Genomic DNA, 15,907 nt, shown 5'->3' on the forward strand with positions numbered 1-15,907 from the left:
TCTCCAGCTGCAGAATCACCTGCATGCTGTCTCAAGGTCATGGGAAGCACCACGGCCTGGGCTACAATGGGTTCAGAGACTTGACCTGTCTCACCTGCTCAATTCACTCTATTCTCTAGGCCCTGAGAGTTGAAATGGCCTCTGCACCAGGAAAACCCATGGAGGTGGCAACAGAGGGGAGGAGGGGAGGTCTGTACTGCCTTCTTGAGAAACGGAGCATGGCCGTGACCCCTGGGACCCCTGAAGGGGCTTCCGTGTCCCAGGATTTCCCCCATGGCCTCTGGAGCTGAGGGCAGCTGCACTGGGTGCTCAGGAAGGGGTGGGGGGAGGCGCCTCAAAGCCACGTGGTCACGACGGTGATGCTGAGTGACACCCAGGCCTGCATGTCCGCAGGGCCCACCCAGGGCCACGCCCCTCACGGCCACCGCATCCGCGGAAGATCTGCTCCGACACCTCCGTCTGACCTGGGGATCATTTCAATTGTTCCTCACGTGGGTTCTCATCCCTACTTTTGGAATTTTCCAAAATTCCAACAGCTTTCTGGATGAATTTGTAAAATAAATAAGACAAGCTGTCTGGTTTCCAAAGCTTGGACTCAAACTTTGCAAAGAGGGTTCCCATCTGCCCCGAACTCCTTTCTCACAGCTCCTAGAACACGACTTCACCTAGAAGAATGAATGCCCTGAATGGGATAGGGTTTCAATTAGGGGGATCCAGGTAACGGGATTTCTTGTTGAAAGGCAACGGAATAAAGGGTTCAACTTGCAATCATTTGCGGGGAAAGCAAAGCCAGCGACTCCCCGCCCCAACTCCGTCACCCAGGGCCGTGACTGCCCAGGGAATACGTCTCCGGAGCACCTCCTCTGAGGTCAGACCAGGGGCCGCCTCGGCCCACGCAGACACCAAAGCTGCAGTGATGCTTCCTCGGCCCACGGATATGTGCCCCACCTGACCCCTCTCCCATCAAGCTCCTACAATCCCACGCATTCCTGAGGGAACAGGACATATGTCATGTCTTCTAAAAAGCCTACACTCTTCTCATCAAAGCTGATTGCGTTCCTGGCCTGTTCTGTGGGGTTTTCTGGCTCCGACAGCGTTTCGTGTATTCTGTCCCCTCGGGAAGGCTGGTCTTGCCTTCCTCATCCCCTTCACCCTTCCCTCTGTGCCCTGCGAACACCGCACGGTGATGCCAGCTGGACTGCAGCGATCGGGGCCACATTCTCCCACCACTTTCCCAATCCCATTGAGAATACAAGACAGTACTGTCCAACGTCGCTCAGCTAATACTTGTGTTTTGAACGGTGACAAAGATCGTAAACACACACACTTAAAATAAAAATGGTAAAACTAACAGTCAAAAGAATGAAAGATTTAAGATCAGAAAAGTTGGGTTCACACAGGTTGTGTGATTTGAATATCAGTTAATTAACCTCATTAACTGTATAACCACCACCTGCCCAAGGAGGCCGGGGGACTCTTAAGCACCAACTACCCCTCTAGGTCTTGTTACGGTCTGGGCAGATGCTGGGAACGCTCTCATCTGTAAAACAGAGAGAGTGATGCCCACCTGTCCCACCTGTCCACACTCTGTCTCCCTCCAACTGACTGCGGGTCATTTAAGGGCAGGGTGTTGGCATCTGTAGGGCATGATTCTGGGGCATTTTATTAAATGAGTGGGTACTATTATGCATAAAATAATAATGGTTTTGTACTATCTCAAGTTGTGTTTTCTTTACTTTTTCCCTTGTCTACCTTCAGAAGAGCTGCCTGCTTTGATCACACCTGCCATGGGATCCATCTGTTCATTCCTGAATCAACATGGCGGCCGGCCTCCTTCCACAAGTGGGCGGAGCTTCCGTAGCTGCTCTGATTGACGCCCATGGTTTCAGAACCACCGCACTCTTGTTCTGACCTTTGCGCCATAGTAACGAGGAAGCAGCACCTCACAGAGGTATCTGACCTCAAAGAATGTGCCAAAAATAACTGTTTCTCAATGTACATACCCTACTCTTTATTTTTCTTGAGGTGAGACTGTTTGCTAACAGCCAGTTTGTGGGGCATCTCCTGAAATCACTCATCAGTCATGCTGCGTCTTCGTTTTGTTTCCTGTGGGAATCACATGCTCTTTCCATGGACTCCGAAACGTCGGGCCTGTCACTCCCAGTGGCAGCAGCTGAAGATTTCAAATAATTAAAATTTTCTGACAAACTTAAAAACTGAATTCCTTTCCCTGTTTGACTATTTGGAAGGTACGGCCGACTGATGGGCATCTACAGATGTGTCTCTCTGAAAGGGGAATTCTCCTGGAAATGCCTCGGGCATCTCATAGGGAAATCTTGGCATTTTCTTTACTCTTCCCAAATGAAGAAAAGGACGTACTTCATCCTTCGATGACAGTAAAGCATCCTTCCCTCCAGGCTCCCCCTGTTTCTCTGTGCATCTTGGAATGTGAGCCTTCCTGACCCAAAGAGTTGGGAATCCAGTCACAGCAGCAGAACCGTGATGACTACACAAAGCATCACAAAGAAGACCACCCACGTACCTAATATTTTCAAGCACACTTTCTACCTGATTTCCCTTTCACTTAAAACTTTCTAAGAAATCTTTCCGTCTTTATGGTGTACCACCTGCATGTGAATGGTTCACGAAATTACGCGACACGACACCCGACGTTTCAACTGAGCTGTGGAAATTCTGGATTGAAGGAGTGGACCGATTTGTTTAAAGATAACGTTTCTATTTACAGAAGTAAAACTTAAACTCGATGAAAGATCTCATAGACACAGCTGTTTGCAAGACTAGCTTCACCTAGAATAAAATAGGATGGAGGAAGAATTTTCAGTGGGAACAATGGCATATTTTTCTGCTCTTTGCTTTGATGCACGGTGTGAGCTTTGCTCCTTTTAAGAACCTTTTAGAAACTTAGGTTTAAAAGCAAGACTTTGACCTTAGGCCTGGTTTGCTGACAAACTACCGTGAACTGCTTCCTTTTTATATCTGCTGGTCCTGATAGCGGGGCAAAGATCCTAAGGGAATCGGGGATCAGACAGAGTGGAGTCATTAGCAGCACAGGTATGCTAATTTCATCTTTTTTAAAAAACTAGATTATCTGAATGTTTTTAAAAAAGGCTACATTTTCATCAGGCAAAGTTGCTGAGGTACCAACATGTCAAGGGAGGCCCCCTCTTATTCACCACTGTCCCTGCACGAGGAACCCACAGTCCTTCCAGAAGGACCCTAACAGGCTGAAAGGAAACACACTGTGCCCAACAGCACGGGACACTCCAAACACCAAAGGCACAGGTGCGAGAGGAGGGAGACAGTCTTGAGAGCTGTTCTGAGCAACGGACGATGAGTTCTTATTTGGCGGTGAACCCAAGTCTCGGCTGCACACATCTGACCCGACTGTGCATCTAGGAGAAACCTGCACCCAATCAACGAAGGCTCTATTCCTACGTGGCCCCTGCTCTGCAGAACTAGAACATTAAAGTTCAAAAGGACAGAAGATGTGTTCTGTACCCACGTGTTTATAAACTAACAGCAGAGACTCCTGCACGGTAACAAAATTGGCTTTGACATGCGGTCTTCCCTCGCACCCTGGGGACAGAGGTAGATCTGGACCAAGGGGAGCTCATCTTCGGGGCAGAGACTGGGCTTCCTCTCTCACCTGCATCCCCAGCCACGGCCAGCGAGGCCCTTTGGTGCCGGGTTTCAGGAGACTTGGGCACACCGTGCAACGCCCAGGGACCGTGAGAACAGTGAGGAGAGGCGGAGCGAACAGACGATCCTGTTTATTTCATCACACTCGGAGGGAACCGGAACACATCGGCTGGGAGAAGGAGGTGCTTCGAGGGCCTGGTCTACTGTCTCCAATGATTGGTGGGGCTCCCACACTTCGGAGAAAGCGTTGCTATAGCAGGGATGGCTCTGGACAGAAGCAGATTCCTTCAAGGCTTTTCTAACATTCAGTGTCTCTCGAAACCTCAAGCAGGCTGTCTCATGAGGTGCCCACACAGGCCGGCCATCCCCTATCAAGGATGCTGAGCCCTGGGCTCAGGACCACTCAGGGACTTTGGTCTGGAATGCTTCATGGGACTGGGAATCCATCCCTACCGCAGACACAGAGCAGAGAGCAAGCAAGCTGTGTACACGGCTGGTTCCGCGAGTGCTGGGGTGGCGGAAGCAGTCAGCCTCAGAAGCTTTCCTAAATTGGCCTGGTTTCAAGCACGTGCAGACAGATGCGCCCATTCACCTTTTCCCTAGGGGTACGGTCATATTGCAGTCAGTGCGGGCATGAACTTCAAAGCATCAAGCTAAACGTTTTCATTACTATGAAGCAGACGTTTATAACCAGGCAGAACTGTCTGCCGGACAAGAAGAAATATTTTATTTCTATATTTTCCCTTTTTACTATTTCTCTCTCTCTGCTCAGCTGCATCCTTCCTCTCTCCCACCAGCAGGTAAACTCTTTGAGCCCCGGAATCTTACCTTTCTTAGTCGCCCCTGTGCCTAGCAGGGTGCTTGGGAGGGAGCAGGTAATTAACAAACATTTCTCTCACTAATCAGTCCTCCAAGGCTGGCTCAATCCCCACCTCCAGCTTGCTCCCTGCAATCTGCAACGCTGACACTGCTTAGAACCTGGGCTAGCCATTTAGCCACAACCCTACCAGGGACCCTTCAGGTCCCTCTGTCCATTTAACCCCTGTGGATGCCGGTTCTCACACAGCTTTGACTCCCCACGACAGTGGGTCTAGCAGCTTGGGATGGATTCAGTGAGAGCACTTTGAAGACAGTACAGTTTTCAATACCATGTCAAGGAGCAATCGGATTTCTTTCCAATTTTCAAGACTGAAGAGGAGCAAATAAACCCAGAGTCTATGCCTGTAAACATTGAAGAAGATTCCGTGTAGGGCACGCTAATAATTTCTGGGATCCCAGGATGCTGTGAATTCGGATTATTTGTCCCCTTAAGGGTTGGGAGAAGCCCGGGGTGGGGGGCGCCCTTCACAGACTCTGGATCGCAAAGCAAATCCTAATTATACAGCAAAACTGAAAATATTCATTTCCCTTTTACTTCCCATACATATTGATTTAAAGTTTTAGATGACATTTTATTTTCCCCTCAACTGTGTTAAGTATTGCTTCCTTCCCATTTGTGTTAACAATTTTCCTTCGATGGTTAAACTATTGTTTCCAGACTTTCAACTGAAACGATTTTCTATTTCTACAGCCAGTCTCATGAACAGACACGATAAAGAGGATTTTCACAACACACTGGATCTGGTATTTCTGAGTGTCAGGATGTTCATTACGTCCTGCTTTTCCCCTCATTGTGTTACGGGCTGGGGAAGCAGCAGGAGAAGTGCTGCCTGCAGGGACCCTGACATCTAGCTGGACGCAACGCACGGGCACTGGGCATCCGGTGCCCTCAGGGCGGGTCACATCCAAAGGCGGCGCACGTGCCTCACGGCATCTTAGGCTGGTTTTGCATTTTCAGCACTGATGGAGTGCAGGAAGGCCAGGTGTGCTCAGGTGAATTTACGTACACAGCTTGGAAGTTGTGAAATATATTTCCCAGAGTACAATGGGTACAGAGGTGAGATGTGGATGACAGGTCCTTATGGTACCAACCTGTAAAGAGAACGGGGGAGACAGGCGCCGAAGGGCTTCTTCAAGGACTCATCGGGAGGGACAAAGGAACGAATCTGGAGTCGCAAAGGACGTGGCCTATCCATCCCCCACGCACGAGGAGACGCGCACGGCAAATACACAGCAAGATGGTCATCCTTTCCAAGCCAGTTTTAAATACTACCTTACACAGAATGCACTTAGGGAAAACGTCTGATTCATTCAAAGTACCTGCAGATGCAGGCAGTGCATGCAGGGAGCTCTGCTTCCAATCCTACAACGAGCTGGACTCATCATCTTCCGGGGGTGATTTTTTAGGGTGAACTTATGTCACCCCATAAAACGATTCTCACTACTTTACAATTAAACTGTGTTTTTGAACCAAACAACAGCATTCCCCAGACTAAGTCAACACTTTCGTGCAAAGGTCTAAGGTTCCAAAGGGACTTTTAACTATTCCTAAAAGAAAAAGAAAGGCTTGCCTCAAATATTCAAAAGTAGGTGCTTGGGGTTCAGCGGGGAATGACGGCGCGGAAGCTACAAAGTGAGTGTGAGCAATGGAAAAATCTGGGCCCCTGAGGACAAGTGCTGGGCACATGCACTCAGGTGCAGCAGCCTGGAACCCAGCCTGGCGGCACGGCATTCCTCCACGTGTGCTCAGCTGGGGAAGGTGTGCTCTTCAGCTCCAGAGGCAACCCTTCCCCATGATGGTTTTTCCTGGTACAGCCCTTTTGTACAAAGACGTGGTTCTTCTCAACAAATCATGAACCAGGTCATCCCTGTCTACTCCATTTAACAAGCAGCAAAAGGCAAGAGCCAGTGACCTTGAACTTGGGAGGCTGTGAGTCTTCCCGTCACTGCCGACTGTACTGCTACATTAGGTTACCTATCGCCCAGGTATGCGGTACCTGAGGGCACTGGAGCAGCCTCTCCTTGAGGCCTCCTAAGATAGTTTGTTCCTGAGCTAAAGGTTTCCATTATTGGTCCTTGGACCCAAGTTAGAGAACCTTGACGAAACTGTTTCCAAGATCAATATTAAAAAAAAGACGGGAAGGAAGAAACACTGGCAGGAAAGGAAAAAAGAAAGAAAGAAGGGGAGGGAGAAAAGGAAGGAAGGGAGGGAGGGAAAAAAGGAAAGAAAGAAAAGATGGAAGGAAAGGAAGGAAGGAAGGAAGAAAGGGAGAGAGAAGGAAAGAAAGAAAGAAAGAGAGAGAGAAGGAAAGAAAGACAGGAGGAAAGAAAGAAAAAAAGCCTGAGAGAGTGACAGCACAATCAAAGCCACAGTGCTGCCTCTGCGGCTCTTTGGATCTGCTGTGCTCAGGAAACCTAGCAGCCACACAGGGACACGCTGTCTCCTGAGATGCAAGAAGCGAGCCAGTAAGTCAGCATGAGGCGTCCTTGCACAGGAAGGCTGGGGTCTGGCTTGCACACAGCTCAGCCTGGCTGGGTGCCAGGGTGCGCCATGCACGGGCGGCAGGACCTGGTGCCGAGATGAAACCCCAGGCTTGTTTACTCAGGGTGCAGTACAGGCACCGGCTGCTTTCCTTTCCCACATTACAATAAAAGAAAGAAGCCTCTCCTTTACCACCTCTGCCCCATTGCTTCATCAGGTTGCAGCAGCATCTTTTGGGAAGTTATCAAGAAGCTTCATTCTCCACAATTTTTGCAAACAAGTTCACCAATATGGTGGTGCCCGGTTTTGGAGCTCAGTTCGTGTGGTGCCTGTCCTAACGGCACTCTTATGGAAATGCGCTTTACGTCTATAAAACAGTTGCCTTGCTTCAAAACATTCAAAAGGATTTCCCACCACCCAAAATGACCATAGAGAGTGCATGAGAATAAAATGAATGGATGAAAACTAAAACAAGAAAAAATAGTAGATTTCTGTATTTCATTCCGCTACTATGCTTTGGAAAACTATTTTATTTTACATGTTTACATTTTGCTTTATTCCTGTTACTTTGTACTTAATCAAATGCCTACAAAACCTATGGCTGAAACAGAGCTACATTAAGTAAATCCAAATGATGTAAAAAAAACGGAACTGGACCTAGGTTTTCTCTAAATCAAATGTGGCCAAAACCAGAAGAACTAAAATGAAAAATTTCCAATTCCTTTGTGATGACAATTGAGAAAATGTTTTGAAGATAAAACTGATTTAAAAACTACTTTCAGAAAGTGGAAGACTAACTAGTTTGGGGCTTAATTTCAGCAAGAATTAATTGTAAAAGGTTTTCTATGATGTAATGACACATACTTCCATAGAATCCCAGATCTGCTCCGTCCAGTAGGCAGCCGCTGGACACAGGAGGCTTCTGAGCCTTGAAACATGGGCAATCCAAATTGAGATGTCCTGTAAACCTCAAATACACGCTGGGTTTCAAAGACTCAGTAGAAAAAAGGGGTAAAACGGTCATTAATGATTGTCTCTACTGACAGCACGTTTAAATAATAAAATTTGGGGCATACTGAGTTAAATAAAATATATATAAAAATTCGTCCCAGCTGTGCCATTTTTCTTTTTTAATGTGACTCCTAGAAAACTGAGAATGATCTATGTGAGTCTTATTGTATTCCATGGACAGTGCTACCCTGGAACAGGTGATTATTCACCTTATTATAGTGAGTCTTATTATAGTCCATGGACAGTGCTACCCTGGAACAGGTGATTCCCAGATTTCACAAATATGTTCCAGAAATGTTGGCTGTCATTCATCCATGAAACCTGTTCCCAAACAAGGGCTGTTCAAGGTCACCATGTCTCAGAAGGTTTGGAGTCCAGCTGCCTGCGAGGACCTGGCTGGAAGGACCCCACACCTACCCTGCAGAGAGTGTGCATGTGTGTGCGTGCACAGGGCAGGCTGATTTTAAGGATGCCTTGTTAGGAGACCCTCCATCAGTAAAAAAAAAAAAAAAAAAGCTATTGAAATGGGAAAAACAAACAAATGAACAAATACAAACCCTTAACTGTTAACACCTATAGCTCTGGCTTCAAGTATAAAAATCAGCAGTGAGTCCACATATTTATAATAATAGCACTTTAAAATTGTAAGTGTCGTGTTGATCATGACAAAATAATTCCCCTTCCCTCCCCTCCCCTCCCCTCCCCTTCCCTTCTCTTCCCTTCTCTTCTCACTTAAAACCACAGCATTGTCTACTGAACATGAATTTCGCCAAAGGCCGCTTGAACCGTAATGCTAAGATTACCTAAGCGCTCTCTATACCCGATAATAGTTAATCGTCATCATTTAACATTATGGGGGGTGGGGGGAAACAGAGGCCATCAGAAGTGCTGGGGGGAGTACAGGCTAAGTCATATTTTTATTGTTACCGCGTCTGACTGGAGAGAGTAGAGATATTGTGACAGGAGCAAAATTCTGCCGGATTCCAAGAATAACAATAAAAATAATCACAGAGCTGCCTGCAGGGCTGTCATAAAGTCCTTTTCTCATTTCAGCAGGATTTCACCTCTAGTGTGGCAGTCCTTCATTCTGAAAAGGAAAGTGGCCGTCTCCGCCACGCGCTCTGTCAGCACAGTGAGGCCCTGGGGTTGCAGGCCTTCCGTCCATCACACCCCACCCTGCGGGGAAGACACCGGATGTTCAGGGCTTCACCGGAATCAGGCCCGGGTGATTTCAGTGGAAATCAACAGCCTGCAGCCACATCCCCTGCAGGGGAAGTGTTCTCCTGGCAGGCAGCCTCGCGAGACACGCCCTAGACCTGCTGAAAGATCCTCGCAGCTAAACTCACTCCTCAAAGTAGGGCACGAAGACTCTTCCGTTAATCCAGCTGCTGCCAGGGTCAGGTGCTTCGAGCACGAATGTCGGAAAGAGCCTCTCTGGTCTTCCAATGGCGATTAGCTTTCCAACCGCTCCCCAGGCCGCTCACGCATTGCTGGGCCCTCGCTGAGAAAATGTCCCAGTGAAGCCACCACATACTTAGGGACCATCACAGAGGTCACCTCCCAGATCTGTACCCACATCTCAGGGTTGTGTTTCATCCAAGGAACTCAATACAGAAACTTTTTTGAGAAGACCAAGTTCAATCCCATGTGTTTTGAAGAATGGCGTGAGCCCAATTCTTGCCTGGAAAAATCACTGTAATTTAGCAACATATTGATGGAATGCAGACAAGTCTCGCTTTGCATTTAAAGTTCTTTAAACCGAAATAACAGCAATAATAATACTAATACTATCTCATAAATAAGAGACAGAATCCTTTCTAATCGCACTCCCCCAGCAGCAAAACTAAACTGCTAAAGCAGCATTCTACTTATTAATACAGAGAATCTAGCTGCTGTGACATTTCCAGTTTGTGACATCAACAGCAAAGCGTCACTTGGAATCTACTCGTGTTGGACAAGCTGCATCTACCCCTCACTGCCCCCGGTCTCCCCAACAGACTGAGACTTCCCTAACACCCCCTCCAAAAAACACCCACCCCACACAGCCATCAGTAAGATAATTCCTGCTTTCCACTGGAGCTGTCAAGACATTACAACCAGAGTTAAGCCACTGTATGCGGGTAAACTAGCTCTCAAAAAAAAAAAAAAAAGAAGAAAAATTCCTAATTTGTAGCATTTGCCCATTTCTTCGGTGTAAATCCTTCCAATCACGGTAGTCCACCGACTACCAATAGATAACGAGAGCCTGGAAGCTTTGATTCCAGCCCGAGAACCTGAAGACAGTCTCCTAGTTGCCCGTAAGCTCCTGTCCCCCCGCCAAGTCCTAACAGGCAAATGGTTTACAATTCTGAGCGGCTCTGCGGTAACGTGTGAACTGCAGTTCCTGCTATGACCTTGCAGGGTGCTGGGCTTATCTGGCGGCTACAGTGGGCTCGGCCTCAACCCCACCCCACGGCTGTGGGACCAGGAAGGCGGCTTCCTGGGGCCTGGCTCAACCGAGCAAGTGTTTTCATCTCATCGAACTGGTACTGTGGAAACTTTACAGGGCAATGGTTAGGGCTCGGCTCTGCTTAGGCTTCTACTTTTGCATAAAAGGAGGGGAAGCTTTTTTTTTTCTGGGTTATATTTACACTTCCCAAATCAGAAATGTCCTAACCAGATAGGACAGGTGGCAACTGGCAACCACAGCTCAAAAGCTTTTTTTTTTTTTTTTTTTCCATTTCTTTCTGAAACCCCATGTAGAAGGAAAGTTAACAAAATGTCGGTTGGTTGTTTTATCCCCAGAGCTAAGCATGCTTTCAACACAGATGGAACAAAGCAGAGAATAAAATGGGGACCAAAACCCTAAAACAGAACATACTGCTTATCTCTCTACTTTAATAGGTAAGAATCTATCTTTATTTCCCTCAGTAAACCAACTAGGTACAACGTGATCCCGGATTTAGGTTGTCAGAAGAAGATGGACAGAAGCCCATCATTGGTTTCTCTTTGTAAAAATAACCAGTATTTCCAAGTTCACACACTCCTTTGGAGACACAAAATGAAACTACAGTGTATTAATGCATATCTGTGGAATCTAGAAAAATGGTACAGATGAACCAGTTTGCAACGCAGAAATGAAAGACACAGATGTAGAGAACAAACGTATGGACGCCAAGGAGGGAAAGCAGGGGTGGGGTGTGGGTGGTGGTGAGATGAACTGGGAGATTGGGATTGACATGTATACACTAATATGTATAAAATAGAGAACGAATAAGAACTTGCTGTATAAAAAATAAATAAATAAAATTCAAAAAACAAACAAAAAAAGAAAACTGGAAGCGTGGGTTGGAAATGCCAGGCTTGGGGTATTCCAACCTCTCCAGGCCCCGTTTTTCTATAGGTTATGCCCTTTTAAAAAAAGTCATACTTCTGGTTCTGGGACACTACTGACTGTATTAAAAAATCTTCAACAGTCAGCCACAAAACGCCTGTCTGCAGTGTGAAGCTCACGTGAGTGGACCACGTGAGGACGACGGTGTTCAGGTTAGATGGTTCTCAGTGGGGAAACGTGGTGACACCTGGGCATCATGATGAGGGGGTTGAGGTGGGACACAGGGGGCTAAACAGCCCCTGGTGGGGGGAAGGACAGTCAGCCCAGGAAGGGCTCTCCGCCCCAAATACCCATGGTACCCACTGAGAAAAGGGGCCTAAAACATCCACGTGATGAACCCTCAACTTAAAAGCGCTCTCTGCTGTCCTGCCAGCTCTCTGCCTGAGAGAGCTGGGCCGCCATCCCATGCATTCGGTGCACGCATCCTGGGCGCCCATCGCATGCTGGGATGCAGTGAGCAAAGCCCAGGGGCGTGCTTTCCCTGCACGTGGGGACAGGCGAAGAGTGAGAGGTCGGTGCTGCCACTTTAGGTCAGGGAGGGCCCCTCGGCCGTGGCATTTCCGAATGGAGACTGAATGCAGGAGGGGAGAGGGTCACAAGGGCCTGGTGGGGGGCAGGAAAGGCAGACACACCCCAGCCCAGCCCCTGGGTGGCTGGGCCTGCCTGCGCTGGGGCTCCACTGGGCTGTCGTATATTAGTCCTTTCTCTCTAGTCACTCCTTCCCATCTGCCTTCTAACAGACTTAACTATCCTCCTCTGACACAGGCCACCCTGAGAACCCTCCCTGGCTGCATCCTCACAGCCTGCTCCTGGCTCGTCCCCGCATCCCTACTGTCTGCCGGCTGCCTGAGCTCCCCAGCCCCTCCTGTTCCGCTACATTTCGATCTGGGCCTCCACCCCCGCCGAGCCCTCTGGGAAGCTACCACCCAACTCCCGAAGGCCCCTTCCCAGCCCCTCCGTCCTCCCTTTCATGCTTCGCATCTTCCCTAAAACCTCTATCCCGGTAACTTCTACACCATGTTTCTTTCCAGAAAACTGTACCCGAATCAAGCAACCGATTCTCTGCTTCCTCCCTCGCTCTCTCTTCCCGACAACCACACACATGTATTCCCGAGGCCCTGGTGCTTAGCACCCCTCCTGGCACAGCCAGGCCAGCTCCGTCCACCCCTCCCATGCCCTGCCTTCCAGACAGTTCCTCGGCTACAAACTTGTCAACGGACTTCCAGCCAACCCCAACTCTGGGTCCATTTCCTGTTCTGTTAAGAGAATTGCTGCAGTCCCTTCACTCACGTGCCCACACCGCGTGGAACACGCTGTGCCCACTGCTGGGAATCACCTCCCCACCCGGCCCCTCCCAGCTCAGGCACAGGACATCTCTCCCTGTTTGCTGTCCCCAGATGATCTTGCCAGCACTCAGGTCTGGAGGAAACATTTTGCGGGGTCCCCTCCAAACCCCACAGCTCGCTCCCAGAGCTGGCCACGGGGGCCCTTGCTGTGATGTTGCCCACCCACTTCTGCCCCTCCCAACTACCACGCATTTCCTAAGGTCAGACATGACTCACCTTCGCGCCTCTGTGAGAACTTCAGCTCCCTGATTCTCCCCATGGCCCCACTCCCCAGCCCAGCTGGGAACAAGCCCTTCTGTCCACTTTCTTTAGAGAAAACTTGATGTCCCTGTGAGCACTCTGCCGTGCCTTACGGCACTGGGCGATCAGTCTGCAAGCTGTAACTGCTAAGGTCTGCAAGGCGGCGGCTGCATCAGCCAGCCAGGGAGAAGGGCTCAGTCAATATTACTGGTATTGAATGGAAGGTCCTCATGTCCTAAGAGTCACAGAAACACAAGTTCAAACAAAGCACAAAGCCAACCTAAACGGTGCAGTCCCAAATCCTAAAGTGAACCCAGTGGGGAGGTGACAGGAGGGCGGGGCCCAGAGCAGCCTGGCCTCCAGCAGGGGCCCTGCTTTCGGTCACACACACCTTGACAGCCTCCAACCGTGTGGTCACTGATCTCCGAGTACAAGCAGGACACACTGGCCCTCAGATGACCTGACAGCTCAGTGCCGCGAGTCCCTCGTCCCCAAGCACATCCTCCCGGTGGGCCAGCCCTCACCACGGCGGGGTTGGCGGGGGGACACTCACGAGCCCTCCACCCTCCAGCCAGGCCTTGCCTTGTATCCCGCTCTCTCCAGCCGCTGGGAAGGACCCGGAGTTTGCTGAGACCCTCTGGTCGTGCCACACTGATCACGTGCTGCTTCCCGTTTGCCTTCTTTCTTGGGAATTTTCGGCGTCTTGTGAGGTCACCACCTTGGTGCTTCTCCTCCAAGTCACCTGCCAGGAGGTGACCTGAGCACGTGCTCATCTGGTGTCCAGATCCCGCAGAGATCTCACAGCAAGCATGCCTGATGGATGATAATGACACCCACGGCTGCCGCTGCACGGATGGCCCTACCTCGCAGCCCCGCCGGCCCCCTGGTTACAGCGATGGGCAAGGTGACACCCTCACCGCACAGGGAGGCGACCTGCCAGGGCTAGCAGGACGGAATCACTGCAGCTGGGTCCGAGGCACAGAGATGCTCCTCCACGCGACCCACTGTGGTGTCCTGTTGACTACCACACAGAACACACACACACACACACACACACACACACACACACCCCCACAGGCACGACACACAGAAGCCTCTGCTGCCTGGTCTCACTTTATATACCAAAACCCAGTACAGGATGGTACCCCATGCAGCACACAATCACTTATTTTAATTTCGTGTACCAACGTGTCAAGGTGTTCCACAAAGATCATGATTTCCAAGTGTTTTGCACTGCCCCACAAAACAGAGGTCAGAAAAAACTTAACATTTACTTTTAAATGGGAAGCAATGAACCTGCTACCTAATAGTCCCTCTTCAAAACTTGAAAGACTTAGACAGTAGGCAAAATATATATATATTTTTTTGATGCTGTGTCTCACGTTTTGGGAAATTCAGGAAAATGAGAATCTTTCCAACTGGCCTCCTCTTGGTTTGGTGATGTATGGTAACCTCTGTGGTCTCCACCAGGCACCGCAGGCAGAGACGGCAAATTGGAAGATGAAGACGACAGAATCTTTAAAAGGTGCCCCATCAAAAGCACTGCACAATGTGTCAACTACGAAAAGGAGTAAGGAACTAAATAAACCAGAGGCGTGGACACGAATCTAAATGACATGCTTTGAGCTGTTCCTCAGAAGAAACCGGGAAACCAAGATACCCGAGCCCTGGATGGAGTTCAGCCCTGGACGGGTTTCTCTGTGAGACTGTTGCACAGCGCACATCCCATCCCAACAAGCTCGAGACCAGCTGCAGCTAATGCTCAGATGCTGTGAGATAATAGTTCTCCCGGGCTCAAATGGGGTTTCTCGGTTCAGAGGAGATGCACTGCACAGATAAAAACGACTTCCTCTAACTGCTGATTAGATAAGCGGGCGCAGCATCCGTACTCAAACGCCAGCGCAACAGCTCCAATTAGCCCAAAGCCCACTGTTTTCCACCGTGAAAAACTCTCTCCAGCATCTCCCATCAACCCGGGCTGTAGAAAGGTGCTACAGCCCTCACCCACCGTCCTGCCACCGTCATGGTGCCCCGCCTAGAACTTTAAACAAAAGTGAGATCCGGTACCAGGATCACCAGTGAAAAAGGTATGAATCCTCTTACGGTTCACACTGTAGGTCTGGAACTCATGATGGAATAAAGCAATGTTTACTTCAAGTGAATGGACCAAAAAAGAGAATTTATGTGTAGACACAATCATTTTCCTGGATTCCAGGGGGAAGAACGCCAGATTTTTTTTCTACTTTTTTTTTTCTTTCAATTTTTGCCAGGGTGAATCAAACTCTGGTCAAAATCTTCCAAGGGAAGGATGCAAGGACCCAAGCTGATGCAAGAATTCAGCTTCTAGAAGGCTCCAAACACCACTCTGGGGGGTGTGACCTGCAGGAATTACATCCTACGATAAACCACCCAGGAAACAAGGGCTGTCACCGCCCTACTTTGGGAGTAGGTCCTGAGCAAGGGAAGAACATTCTAGAACGTGGCAGGGCAGGCACAAACACACGTCATCGCCCCGTATTCAAAAGGCACCCAACCTCGCACCTCCCTCTGCATTCGAGTGACTACTACACAAGGTCATCCTGACTGTCCATGGAGCCGACCGAGCCTTTGGAAAGCCTCCTTCAACCTCAAGCCAGCCTCGCGTCTTTGGCCGTCGGCTAATTCAACCACCCCCTGGGCATTACTGGGCTTCTGCCCCTGGGTCTTCCCTTTGATTCTACTCTAAATCCTAACCTTGCCAGGCATCTCTCTTAGGGTACCATCTGGTTTTCTGGCCTCAAATCTCTCTTCTCCATTTCTGGCCTCTCCCTGTCTCCTCTACTCCAGCCCAGCAAGCCTCCTTCCCTGCCAGCCATCTACACTCAAAGGGGAAGGGGCTTCTGACTTTACTCACAGTCTCTCTTGGGGCTGGAGCCA

General features: G+C 49.3%; 1 protein-coding gene and 1 long non-coding RNA gene across 11 annotated transcripts in view; both read right to left on the bottom strand.

Moving 5' to 3' along the window:
- The window catches only part of IKZF1 (IKAROS family zinc finger 1), a 90,989-nt gene that overhangs the window by 48,995 nt on the left and 26,087 nt on the right, over positions 1-15,907 (bottom strand). The gene's annotated exons all lie outside the window — the stretch shown is intronic.
- LOC117195915 (uncharacterized) lies at positions 8,925-13,562 on the bottom strand. The gene is made up of 2 exons (XR_004475799.2): positions 12,968-13,562; positions 8,925-9,713 (listed from the first exon to the last, which is right to left on the bottom strand). It is a non-coding gene; the product is annotated as an uncharacterized LOC117195915 (long non-coding RNA).

Source organism: Orcinus orca, chromosome 9, assembly GCF_937001465.1.
Source record: "Orcinus orca chromosome 9, mOrcOrc1.1, whole genome shotgun sequence".
NCBI lineage: Eukaryota > Metazoa > Chordata > Mammalia > Artiodactyla > Delphinidae > Orcinus > Orcinus orca.